This window comes from Somniosus microcephalus, chromosome 22 (assembly GCF_052327205.1).
Source record: "Somniosus microcephalus isolate GS21.2 chromosome 22, FLI_Smic_1.0, whole genome shotgun sequence".
Taxonomy (NCBI): domain Eukaryota; kingdom Metazoa; phylum Chordata; class Chondrichthyes; order Squaliformes; family Somniosidae; genus Somniosus; species Somniosus microcephalus.
In genome coordinates this window covers 63,672,411-63,685,157 of record NC_141008.1, presented here as the reverse complement: position 1 = coordinate 63,685,157, position 12,747 = coordinate 63,672,411, and the positions used below count along the sequence as shown (strand labels likewise).

Genomic DNA, 12,747 nt, shown 5'->3' with positions numbered 1-12,747 from the left:
CATCGGTTTAACATCTCATACGAAAGACGAAAGAAGTATATTATTATTGGTATAAAGCGTATGGAATAATATTAATTTAGACCACATACACCTGAGATAGCTTTATTTCCTTTTTAAATGAATGTACATCAGAAAACATCTTCAAGCCACCATGATGTCAACTGACAGAATTGAACCTCTTCAATCTGTAAATAAATTTACATGCGATCCTATATGAAATGGTCTGAGCAACTAAAAAGAAAAGAAAGACTTGTATTTATATTGGACGTCCCAAAGTGCTTTACAGCCAATGAAGTACTTTAAGTGTAGTCACTGTTGTAATGTAGGAAACGTGGCAGCCAATTTGCACACAGCAAGCTCCCACAAACAACAATGTGATAATGTGATAACGTGTATATACAGTAATAAACTTTATATATGCTACAGATAATCCTAGATGTGCTTTACTGCATTTCAACCAGTTCAATAAGATTTGCTAGGAAAAGCTCAGTGATCATTTAAAAATCATGGGATGAGAAGTTATGTTTGGCCCATCAAGCGCAATCCTTTGGCAGAGCATCCACAACCCCTTCTATCAAGTGTCTATCAAACCTGTTTAATTTCCTGAGGAAAGATTCTTCAAAGTGTCTCCATGCCACCCAAAGGTAAATCAAGGAAAATTGCAGAATGTCTATCCAATCGTGCCCTACTTGATAGGTCCTGGACCAGTTACTCTGTCTTGGCGTGACATTTCCATAGTTTCAGTTGCCCAAAAGCTGAAATGTTCCGTGCTACTTTAATATTATAATGAAAGGTGCGTTTGTTCCGGTGTTGTGCCGTGACTTCTTCTGGTAAAAGATGTTTGCTTCAGATGTAAAATGCTGTGAAACGTGTCATTGAAGTTCTTGAGTCAAATCAAGAGAAATGCGCCATTTGAATGTTATTATTCCATGTGACAGTGTAAGTAATTAATGTAATATTAAGGTCATTACACATAAGTCTCACTGATTGCGTCATGCAAGGTTCCACATAAGAGTAGTTTAAGATTATTTTTCACGGGTTTTGTTAAAGATCACAGACCTGAGCTTATATGCATATACTTGTCATTCATTAAAGATTTCACTTCTGCGAGTAATAATCATAATATTTTATTAACTATTAATACAACATTCAATACAGATTAATTACAATTTAAAAATTGCAATATAATGTAGTAAAACATATCCTGGCCTATTTGCTTGGCAATAAGGCAGCTATCTGGCCAATTTGTTTTAAACGAGATAGCAAGCAAAGTGATACTCTTCACAGAGGAAGTGACTGAAGGTCATAACATAGTAATTGGGGACAGTTATTAAAATTATGAACGGAGTCCTGATTTTCCAGTTTTAAAGTACTGGCAGAGATTAAGGGGGAAAAATTTGGTTGCTTAGCGCCTCAGGTTTGCGCCCTAAGAGGGCACTTATGGGGCGCAAAGCAACTAGTGCCCGGGCGTGGCAACGTTTGCGCCGCTCGCGGAATTGACCAGTTTTTGCGGCACCGCTAAACTCTACCGCCACAATCTCCTGTGCCCGCAGATCGTGACGTCAGTCGAGCGTGCAATGCCCCAGTAACGCCCTGGGGAGCGCTATTTAAAGGCCACCGTTTCCTGCCTTTTTTGTGAGAGATATTTTTGCACCACTCATAGAGAGAGAGAGAGAGAGAGTGCTTCACATAGAAGTGAGGAAAATGGACACTGAGCCAAAGAGGCGCGATTAGGAGGGGTGACCAAAAGCTTGGTTAAAGGGGTGCATTTTAAGGAAGACCTTAAATAAAGAGAGAGGGAGGTGGCGGAGTTAGTGGGGAAATCCTAGAGAATGGGACTTTTTGTAACTGAGGGCATGGCCACACTCAGAAAGGGACGAGGTACAAGCTTCTGAGCAAGTCACCTTCCTCACTAAGAGCTGCAGGAAGTGCATGATTTAGTGGAACCACAGCAGAGAATATGAAGGAGGAAACGAAAAGAGTAATATACCCTCAAGAAAGTATCAGCGACATCCTTCACCCTCCCCCCAGTTCCTGCAACTTCACTGGCATATTGTAATTATTATTTACATTGTTGTATTGGTTGAAGTGTGAATGTGAGTGATTTGTATAAAGTAAGAATTTGGGCCTGGATTTCGCTTTTGGTAAATGGTAGTGGATTAGCATTGCTGGTAAATCTGGCCACGAACCAATCGAATGCTTTCATCTTCTGGAAATAACTGCAAGATCAGAATATAGGAATATCGGACCAACTACATTCAAGCCATTTATGATTCTCAGTGCCGAGGAGAGGGTGTAAAGACAGCCTGAAGAGCAAGTGGAGGTAAAGGTTGCAATAAATAAAACACCTGTTTGTACTGCCCTCCTTTGAATGACATTTTGAAAACCATGAGGACAGGTTTCCATTTGTATTCAATGGCAGTGCAGCCATTGTAAATTTGGGAGGATTTTAGCCAGCCTGTAGTTCCCCTCCATAAACTTCAGCTCAACTTTAGCTGTTTGCCCATCACGCCTGACCTATAATGGATCCCGATCTCCCAACATCTGAAATTTTAAGATCGTACGCTCGATTTTAAATCCCTTTGTAACCTAGCCCCTCCCTAACTCTGAAACTTCCACCTCGTCCCTTTCAGAGTGAAGATTGAAAGCTTGCCACAGTGGCTTAGTGATGATTCCCCATTCGCCCCCTTCCAGTCATCTCCCACGGGGAGATGATTGCTTCTACTTACTGCTACTCCACAGCAACACACAAACTGCCCCATGGGGCAAGTCAACCTCTTTCCTTCTTTCCACCCCATCTGTCTGTTCCAATGTCCTGCACCGCATGCCTAAAATCTAAATTTTGTTATGTTGAAAGATTAAGTTCACAAGAATGTTTTGTTTTTACTAACATGTATCTTGTATAAGTTTTAAAAAAATACTCTGCCATAAAACATTACAAAAGTTGTTTCCTATGAACTTCCGTGGCTTCAGGATACTTTATAAAGGAAAAGCACAATTTTAAAAATTAAACAGCAAACAATAATGCTATAAAATCAAACTACTTTCAAAGAGCTTATAAACGACAATGTACATTGTCATATACATTATAATTTGCTTGTGCAAGTACTGAATCTTCAGACAGAACAGATTTCAATGACATGCGGTGTAAATTCTGTAACAGAAAATAAAAGTTTAAAATATGAAAGTTGGAAATAGAGTTTGTAAAAATAATTCACTGGATGCAATTTCATTTTTGGTCTTTTAACAAATGTCACCATTAGTGCAGACACTCCAGCTCACCGTTAGTCCAGACACTCCAACCTCACACTGCCAAGCCATTTTGTACTTAGAATTCAGACCATACAGTGATTATATGTGGGTTTGCTCGTGGTTTTAACACACTGCAAAATGAGAGGACGGGAAAGTCTGAGGAAGAGACACCTGTTCTATTCTCGTTCCTCCCAACTGCATGGGAAGAAGTGTCAACACAGGTGGTCAGATCACCCCCCTGGGTAAAGGGGAAGGACATTTTAGGGGGTTGTACCTTTTGTTCAATTTCTCCCCGTTTTACAGAAGAAAATTATAGCTCTGAATATTTTGATTGATGTTCCAATCATTTTTTCTGACGAACTGCTGTGAGGTCTCAGCCCCTTATGTTTCTCCTCCCTTTGAAGCAATGGTGTGTATTAGAGGGGTGGGGAGCAACAGGAGGAAGCAGTCTTAACTGTCAATTCTGTCCACACAGGAACTGCAAAGCAGTTCAAATCTTTTCAAACACATTTGCAAACACAAATGATGGGGCCTTAAAACTAAAAAAAAAATATCTTCACTGCACAGTAAAGCGGTTCACAAAGACCCATTTTAGCTTGTGGAGGCATCTGCCAGTGGCACGTCCAAAGCAGTAAAAGTACACATAAGCAGCTGACTACATCACATCAAAGTGTATGAACACGCCACAGATGTTGCTGTAAAATAACAACCAGGTGCAGTATAATCCCACTGGGTTGAATAGATGTGGATTGTTCACACAGATATAATGCAATTGGAGCAGTGTTATAAATATCATAATGCCCCATAAAGTACACAAGATTTTACAGCAACTGGCAAAGAGATGTCAATTCAAGGAACCAAACCCTTAAATGTCATCACTACACCCACCCCAAGTACATTTTCTTTCTGCTGAAAGACATGTATTAATCTCGTTGAAAGTTTCTATTTTAGAACTATTCCAAATGCAATCATATAAACGCTGATGTGGAACATGTGCTAGCTTAAGATAGTCACAATGTAAGATATTTATTAATCAGGTAAATTTGGCATGATTGAGTAGGTGGGCGAGGGGTTGGGCCTGAAATTCCTGGTGTGAAGGTTTCCCAATCTTGGAGCAGGGTGTTGGCAGGGACTGCTCCCTCAGCTAAGCCAGAGGGTGAGTCACTCGAGGCTGCTCTCACACACCCTCCGTGGCTACTTACACATCAGCATTGCCAGAAGCCTGGATGCAACCATGAAGATGTTACACAAGGGAGAAGGCAGGAAACGGAAGAAAAAATTATAATGAGGTCCTGACGTTAATTTCAGTAGGACCTCCGCGCCCCCGGCCTCAACAGGTTTCCCCCGTGCTCCCCCGCACCCACTCCATAAATATCGGGGCCTAAGCGTATAAGAACATAAGAACATAAGAAACAGGAGCAGGAGTAGGCCAATCGGCCCCTCGAGCCTGCTCCGCCATTCAATAAGATCATGGCTGATCTGATCCTAACCGCCAATCCACTATCACAGAACCATCTCCTGAATCTAACAGAATTAGACACACGAAATAGGAGCAGGGTCAGGCTACACGGCCCCTGGGCCCGCTCCGCTACCCACAGGGCCATGACCGATCCGAACCTAGACTCATGTCCAAATTCCTGCCCGCTCCCCGTAACCCTTAATTCCCTTTACTTCTAGGAAACTGTCTATTTCTGTTTTAAATTTATGTAATGATTTAGCTTCTACAGCTTTTTGGGGCAGCATATTCCATGGACCTACCACCCTCTGAGTGAAGTAGTTCCTCCTCATCTCAGTTTTGAAAGAGCAGCCCCTTATTCTAAGACTATGCCCCCTAGTTCTAGTTTCACCCATCATCGGGAACATCTTCCCCGCATCCACCCGATCCAACCCCTTCACAATCTTATATGTTTCAATAAGATCGCCTCTCATTCTTCTGAACTCCAATGAGTAGAGTCCCAATGGCAGAGATACAGAACGAGGTCTTTGCATTGGTCTTTACCCTTGAAGATAATGCTCGACTGACAGCATTAAGTGGTGCTGTTAGCAGTAAAATTGTTAGACATTGTCTAAATGGACTTTCAGATAGCTTTTGATAAGGTGCTGCACAAGAGGCTTCAATACAAGATAGAATCTTTGGGAATTAGTGGTACAGGAAACTTTCTGGTATCAGGCACTGATGGGACCGAGCTGGTGCCGTCCCATCAAAACTGCCATAGAAACCAGCGCTAATGTTAAAACATACGGAGCTTCTGAGCTCCGTGTGAAGCAAAAAACCCTGTTGCTTAGCAACAGCTTCAAAACAGTCGGCGTAGCTTGCAAGCATCTCTGTAGCTAAGCAACAGCTTCAGCTAGACCTTGCAGAGTCACGACTGCAGAAAAAAGGCAACGAAAAGAAAAAAAACTTATCTGAACCGACTCCTGAATTTTGCCGGTGGATAGAGCTTTCCGGACATTTAACCTCCGGATAAACAAAAGTTTCCTGTAATCTGCTGCATTCGATTGAGACTTGGCTGAATGCCCATAGGCAGAAAGTTGATGTCAATGGAGTATATCTGCTTGGAGATCAGTTACCAGTGGAGTCCCACAGGGATTGGTGTTGGGACATTTGCTATTTATTATTTTCATTAATGACCTAGATGAAGTGTTGGGGCAATGAATCACAAGCTTGAAGACGATACCGAGATATGTGCGAGCGTTAGGACGGTAGAGGATGCTCAGCTACTGTAAACAGAACTCGATGTGTTCGGGAATGGGCCAGTGCTGGCAAATTATGTTTAACCTAGACAAGTGTTGTGTTATGCATGTGAGCAGGTCTAATGCTAAATGTACATACACCTAACGGGGAACAGAATTAAAGTCAGTCGTAAAAGAAAGAGATTTGGGTGCTATAGTGCATCGCTCTAAAGGTTCAGGACCAATGTTGTGAAGCTATAGTTAAATCAAACAAGGTCATAGGTTGTATTGACAGTGCCCAGTTTTGGTCACCTCAGATGGTGGGGCATATTGAAGCTTTGGAAAGGGTACAGAGGAGGGCCACAAGATGAATTCCCAGTTTAAAACACCTTAGTTACCCAGATAGGCTCAAAGTGCTGGGTCTGTATACTTCAGCAAACCGTATACTCAGGGGCGATTTGAATGAGATTTATAAAATAATGAAGGGGCTAGATTGTGTTTACGTGGACAAATCAGAACAACTGGATGGGTTTGGGAGAGCCAAGGGTCACGCCTACAAGTTATACAAGGGCAGGACTAGGTAGAATGTTAGGCGGTTTTTCTTTTCCCAGAGAACAGCGAACCTGTAGAACAGGCTGCTGTCTCCTGCGATGAATGGTGATTCGCTGTATTCCTTCAAGAGAGAGCTGGACCTGTTTCTGGCTGGGGCGGAGATCACCTCGTACAAGAGGTAGGTACCCTGTAATATAAATCAGGGTCAATGTGATCTCCTGGATTAGTTTTGATTACCTAAAGGGATCGAAGAGGAATTTTCCAGATTTTTTCCCCTTAATTGGCCTGAATTTTTATCTAGTTTTTCCTCTCTCCCAAGAGATTACATAGCTCCAGGTGGGTAGGGAGTGTCTGTATCATGATGCATAGGGCATCACAACTATATCGGACAGGCTGTTTGGACCAGTGAGTCGTTTCCTGTCCGTTATTTTCACATGTTCGTATGTATCAGTGTTGCAGTGGTCTCACACTGTACAGAGCGGATACTTGCACTCGTTATAATATCAGTCTAGTACTAATCAAGCAGTAAACCAACCTAGTTCTACATAACTTGTCAGCGTGACCAATGTTCCCTCTAATATTTTTTTTGGGTGCGCAGCCCCTTTAAGGGGCTGTATGGCCCCTTTAAGGGGCTGTACGACCCATTCAAACTTCCACGCATGCGCAGTTTTTTCATTCAGAAACCGGCAAGCGGCCTGCGTGGGAGCTTCAGACAGCAGCCGTGCAGCTAAAGAGGAACATTGAGCATGACCCCTGGTTCTCCCTAAGCCATCCAGTTGAAATGATTGGTCCACATATACACAATCCCTTCATTATTTTATAAATCTTGATTACTGCTAATAACATTATATTTGACTTTTCATTGACAGCACTGTGTGCTGTGGTTCCTGATTTACTGTTTTAATTTGTGCCAAAAATGGTACGTACACGTCAAGGTAAATGACAGCCATTGTGTGCCCAATCCATGTGTGACACATATATGATTGCGATTTTTACACTCTTACATTTCCAGTGAATTTTATTGTTGTAGCTTTATTCAACATATTATCGCACAAATCTATAACCACTATAATACCACATGGGGAGGCTGTTTCATAGTATTCGTGCGCAATTAAGAGCCACTTCACAGCAGGGTTTACAGAAAACAGATTGCTTTTGTTGTGTATTTGTCCAAGGCTCTAGCTTTTCAAATACTACATACTTAAAGATGTGTGTGCATGACAGCTAATAGGAATAGGAGAAGGTAATTTGGCCTAACAAGGTCAACACTTTTTCATCTACCCACCTTCTCACCTTACCCCTCAATCCTTCCTCTCTAAAGAAACGCGTCCAATTGCCACTTGAACCCGTTGATAATGCCCACTTCAATGGCTTTTCTTGGTAGCCTATTTCACAGCACTGTATCCCTTTGAGTTCAAAAGTCCTTCCCTTTTTACTCTTAAGTCATAGAGTCATAACGGCACAGAAGGAGGCCATTCGGCCCATCGAGTCCGTGCCAGCTCTCTGTAGAACAATCCAGTCAGTCCCATTCCCCCGCTCTATCCCCGTAGCCCTGCAAGTTTATCTCCCTCGGAAAACACCCAAATCTCTTTCTTTCACTACTGACTTTAATTTAAGCTTGAGCTCCAGGAATTACTTAGCTGGCGAGTCTCCCGATCAGCTGCCGTAACTCCAGATAGACACATAAATTGGGTTTCCGCCAATTAAGGCGGCCAATCAGGAAAATGGCCTGAGGAAATTCCCGGCAGAATGTTTAACTTGTATTACTTGGCTTGAAATGTATTGCCATGGTGAACAATTTTCTTGCATTAACTTTGCCAATCTTCTTCATAATCTTAACAATTTAGTTCAATTGGAAGTCCTTTTTCTTAAAAGAATGAACCAAACTTCTTCAACCTTCCCTCATAACTTAAGATTCCTGACACCAGGTACCATCTTGGTAGCATCCATCCCCTCTCATGGGCAATAATATTCTTCCTCTGGTTAGGTGACCAGAACTGCACAAAGCATTCCAGGGGTTTCTGAATTGTGTGCCATTGAGTGTATCACAAAGCTGTGATCAACGGCCATGGGAGTGAGGTGGCTGTCATTAAAGAAATCGAAATAACCAGACTTGATGATGGATAGGATATGGGGTTTAAATCTCAAACCAAGAAGATCCCTGATTTGATTGCCAGTCTGTTGAGTTAGCTGATGGCAACATCGATAAGAGCAAATTTCAAGTTGACGATTGCAATGCTCATAAAAAAAGAGTTAAAAAAGTGTCAGTTATCTTTTTATTCTTTATATGTTCACTCCGGCAAAACAGTTCAAACCAGGCAATATAAAAAACAACTTTAATGTCAAGGGTGTTTTCACACAGCCCTGATATTGGGACAATGAAGTTTCAAAAGGTCTTCTTGTATCCATCTATTTTAGAAAAACATGAGTATTTTGAGTACTTTTCTTCAGCATTTAATGTTCTGAATTTTGCTTTGATAATTAGTATTTTACATGAAGACTTTCTATTGATTTGGGGGGACAGTATATGTATTTAATTAGGCTAAAATGGGAAAACATTAAGATTTTGGTATTAAGTGATTTAAATCTAGAGATTAGAGGGTTAGATTTTGACTTTGTACAATAGTTGCAGCCTCTGCTTTCTGTTCTGGAGAGATCTCTAAATCAGCCTGAGAGGAAGGAATTAACTTAGAGTACAGACTGTCAGTGTTTGACAGCTTCAAAGAGCTGTCAAACGCTGATATTTCATCTGTCAAAAGCTCTTGACAGATGAAATGTCAATCTGTGACGTCACCTGTTGCCGGGTGGCCCTTAATTGGCCTGCTGAGCTCACTGGGCGGGCTCAACAAGGTCAATCAAGTGAAAATCGAGTGGCTTGGCCACAACTCAATGGAGATGGGACTACAACCCCAAAAGTGGGAGTCCCACCTCCTACTCGCCTCCATTGATAAAATCCAGCCCAATGTGTTAGCTCTGACAGGCTATCACAAATATTATTTAATTTGAAACAAACTGAAAACAAATCAAAAATGATTTAACCTCAATAACATTTTACGGGGCATGTCATTTCTGGTAGTCTCAATGTTTGCAATTCTACCATCAGCAATGGACGCGTATCACTGGGGTTATTGCAGGGAGCAATGTGCTGATTGGGGGAAACCAGGATAATTTAATGGCAGTCCCTGAGATTTAGCTAACTTTGTAGCAGTTTTAAAGGTAGGACCTTTGGATGAAGAGTCCGAAAGTTAGAGCACATTTCATGTCCTTTTAAGCACTTGGGACAAGAGGCTAAAGGACTGATGGGCATTCACAGAGTCCTAAAGCGATGCTGCAGTGTGGGAATGATTTTCCTGTTCCTCCACCTGGGTATATTGGATCACCTCAGCACAGCGAATAGAGGCAAATTTAGCATGGCTGTTAAAGGGGGTCCATCCAATTTTCCTCTATATAGTTGCCTAGGTGATTCAATACACTCAGGTGCAGGAAGAGGAAAATCTGCCCAATAAATCCGCCTTAAAATAATGCATTTACAAGCACACAATTTTCAACTATCTTAAACACATTCTTTAGTGATAAAGTAAAATAGCATGAAATATGTGAATTTTCTATTGTGCAATGCATCCATTCACTATATTACTCCAAATAAACTGTTAAAGAGAGACATTCTTGTTAGAATAAGCACTGCAAGTAAGACGTACTCACTCCTAGATCACTCTCTGATTCTTTAATGGTTATTAATATTTTGGTGGAATTTTTTTTAAGCTGTGAAAAGGGTCACAAATCAGTGAAAATCAAAGTGATCACTAACCTGTTACACCGCTGCTGTCGAAGATGCAGAATTCTATTCCCCGGTTTCAGGAATTCCAAGTGTTGCTGCTCTAAAAATTAAATGAAATGTTCACCTTGTACTGATTATTATTATTAAACTGTTGCGGTGATTATTTCCTATGTTTAATAAGAAGTATTGTGATTGGTGAATGGGGTGGTTGTTCTCTGTGTTAGTAAGAAGTATTGTAATTGGTTGTTTGTTTCTACCTTGAGATATATGCTGTAAACTCATTGGTCGTGGATGTCAGGTGATTTGTGGTGGCCATCTTAAATCCAGTTCTCGCCAGTCATGGTTGGAGACTGGTGTTGAAAGATGTGCTACTGGATTTTTAAAGTTAATAAAGCCTAGATTAGAAAGTCAAATCTATTTATTTCAACTGTTCAACCTAATTTCTAATCTAAGGAGGCTGAATCAACCTGGTAAAATTAGTGGGAAATGGCTAGAAAATCTAGCCCTGTAACATTATCAGGTTTGTAAACAAGTGGTACACAGCAGTGATTGCTGATGTGGTGACACCATTGTACCAATCACACCCGTGTTAGAAATAAAAGGTGTTTTGACAGAAGTGGCAAGACAGCCATGATAAAGTCAATAAGCTACACTGCGAGTGAACTCTCCTGCTGGTCAATCTCGTGACTGTGGAAATGATGTAGGCTTCGCTGGCTGCTTCAGGAACTACCTCTGCCTGAAAATCTTCCAAATGGAAGGATCATAGTATCCGAGACTAATACAGCACAGAAGGAGGCCATTCGGCCCATCGTGCCTGTACCGGCTGTTTGAAAGAGCTAATCAATTAGTCCCACTTCCCTGCTCTGTCCCCGTAGCCCGGCATATTTTTCCTTTTCAAGTATTCATTCAATTCCCTTTGGAAAGTTACTATTGAATCTGCTTCCACCGCCCTGTCACCTCTCCTGGTTTTCCTTTCTATTGAAGTCAATAGAAATTAAAATCGGGAGGGATGTATAATGGGCGATTGAACCGATCTCCCCTGTTTTACACGATCGGCAAAAGTTTAAATTACCCCCCCCTCCCCATGTCCCTTAACTTCTTCTTAATTCGCTATTCACTGATGAAAGTAGATAATATTCTACAGACACAAACATCCACTCTTTACAGCTGACAAATAGTGAAACCATTATTCAACAGCTTCATATAAACAGTGAGTTTCACCAGCAATTTCTCTTTTCAGCTATCAAACACAGAGAATTAGGACTAACTTTGCTTTTTCTGTCTGTTGGTCCTGTTGTTGTTATTCCAACAGTAAGCTAAAAAGTACTGGACTTGGTAGAGTCACTCGGCCTAACTGTACAAAGGATTAATAATAGAGGAGAAAGTCATTAACTCGAGGTACTGCTGAGTTACTGTAGCTATCTTGCGTGACTGGGCTTAGTAACACCTTTAAGATAGATGTGCTAGTGAAGTCACCAGCATTTAACATTTAAACAAAGATACTTAGATTTTTTTACGATATGGCGGTTTCCTTGATGGCTCAGTTAGTATGTATGCTGCCATATAACTGCAAACAATTTCATTTGTAGAGATCCTTTAAAGTGGTGAACACACCAGCAAGACACTTCACAGAGAAGAAGCAGACATGGCAGGAGAACAGTTAGAGAAGGTGACCAAAGGTGCAGTTGAAGAGAAGGCTTTTGAAGGTGAACAAAAAGAGATCAGGGGGAAGTTCCAGAGAATAGAGCTGAGATGGTTGAAGACTCAACGCCCAATGGTAGAAAGTTGGGAGGGGGTGATGCACAGGTGCCCCGAGTCAGAAGACTTGAGGGTGCAGGATGGGGCGCAGGGCTGGAGAAGGTTGCAGAGTTAGAATGAGGCAAGGCCATGGAGGTAATTATAAATGAGAATCAGTTTGAATTGAATGTATTGGAGGACAGGGAGCCAGTGTATGTCTGCGAGGACAGAGGTAATAGGTGGTTAGTGTGGGACTGGGATGTGGGTGATGGAGTTTTGGACAAGTTAGAGTTTATGTAGGGTGGAGCTTGGGAGGCTGGCAAGATGAACATTGCAGAAGTTGAGCTTGCAGGTTACAAAGTATGGATATGGGCTTTGCCAGTGGAGGTAAGGGCAGAGGTGGATGTCATTACAGAAGTGGAAATAACCAGACTTGTTGCTGGATAGGATATGGGGTTTAAATCTCAAACCAGGAAGAATCTCTGGTTTGATCTCCAGTCTCTGTTGAGTAGGGGTTGGGACAGTAAATGTTTCTGGGCTAAGGAAGGGGGAGGAGAGGGCAAAATCAAACAGGATTCTTGCTTTTGTTCACCATATTGTGACTTCTGATAGAAAGTGCACATGTCTGGATGTCAGATGAGGAAAGATTTGGACTCGGCTCTGAAGGCACATCCATCTACACACACACATACACACACACACACACACACACACACACACATATACATATATACACACACACACACTCAAATAGG

The 12,747-nt window shown here is 41.7% G+C and overlaps 1 long non-coding RNA gene across 1 annotated transcript in view; it reads right to left on the bottom strand.

Moving 5' to 3' along the window:
- Positions 1 to 1,093: 1,093 nt before the first annotated feature.
- LOC147102465 (uncharacterized) overlaps positions 1,094 to 12,747 on the bottom strand; it is an 85,179-nt gene continuing 73,525 nt past the window's right edge. Inside the window, exons 3-4 of the long non-coding RNA XR_015073266.1 lie at positions 10,286 to 10,355; positions 1,094 to 3,154 (exon numbers count right to left, since the gene is read on the bottom strand). This is a non-coding gene — a long non-coding RNA (uncharacterized LOC147102465). The remainder of the gene's footprint in view (positions 3,155 to 10,285; positions 10,356 to 12,747) is intronic.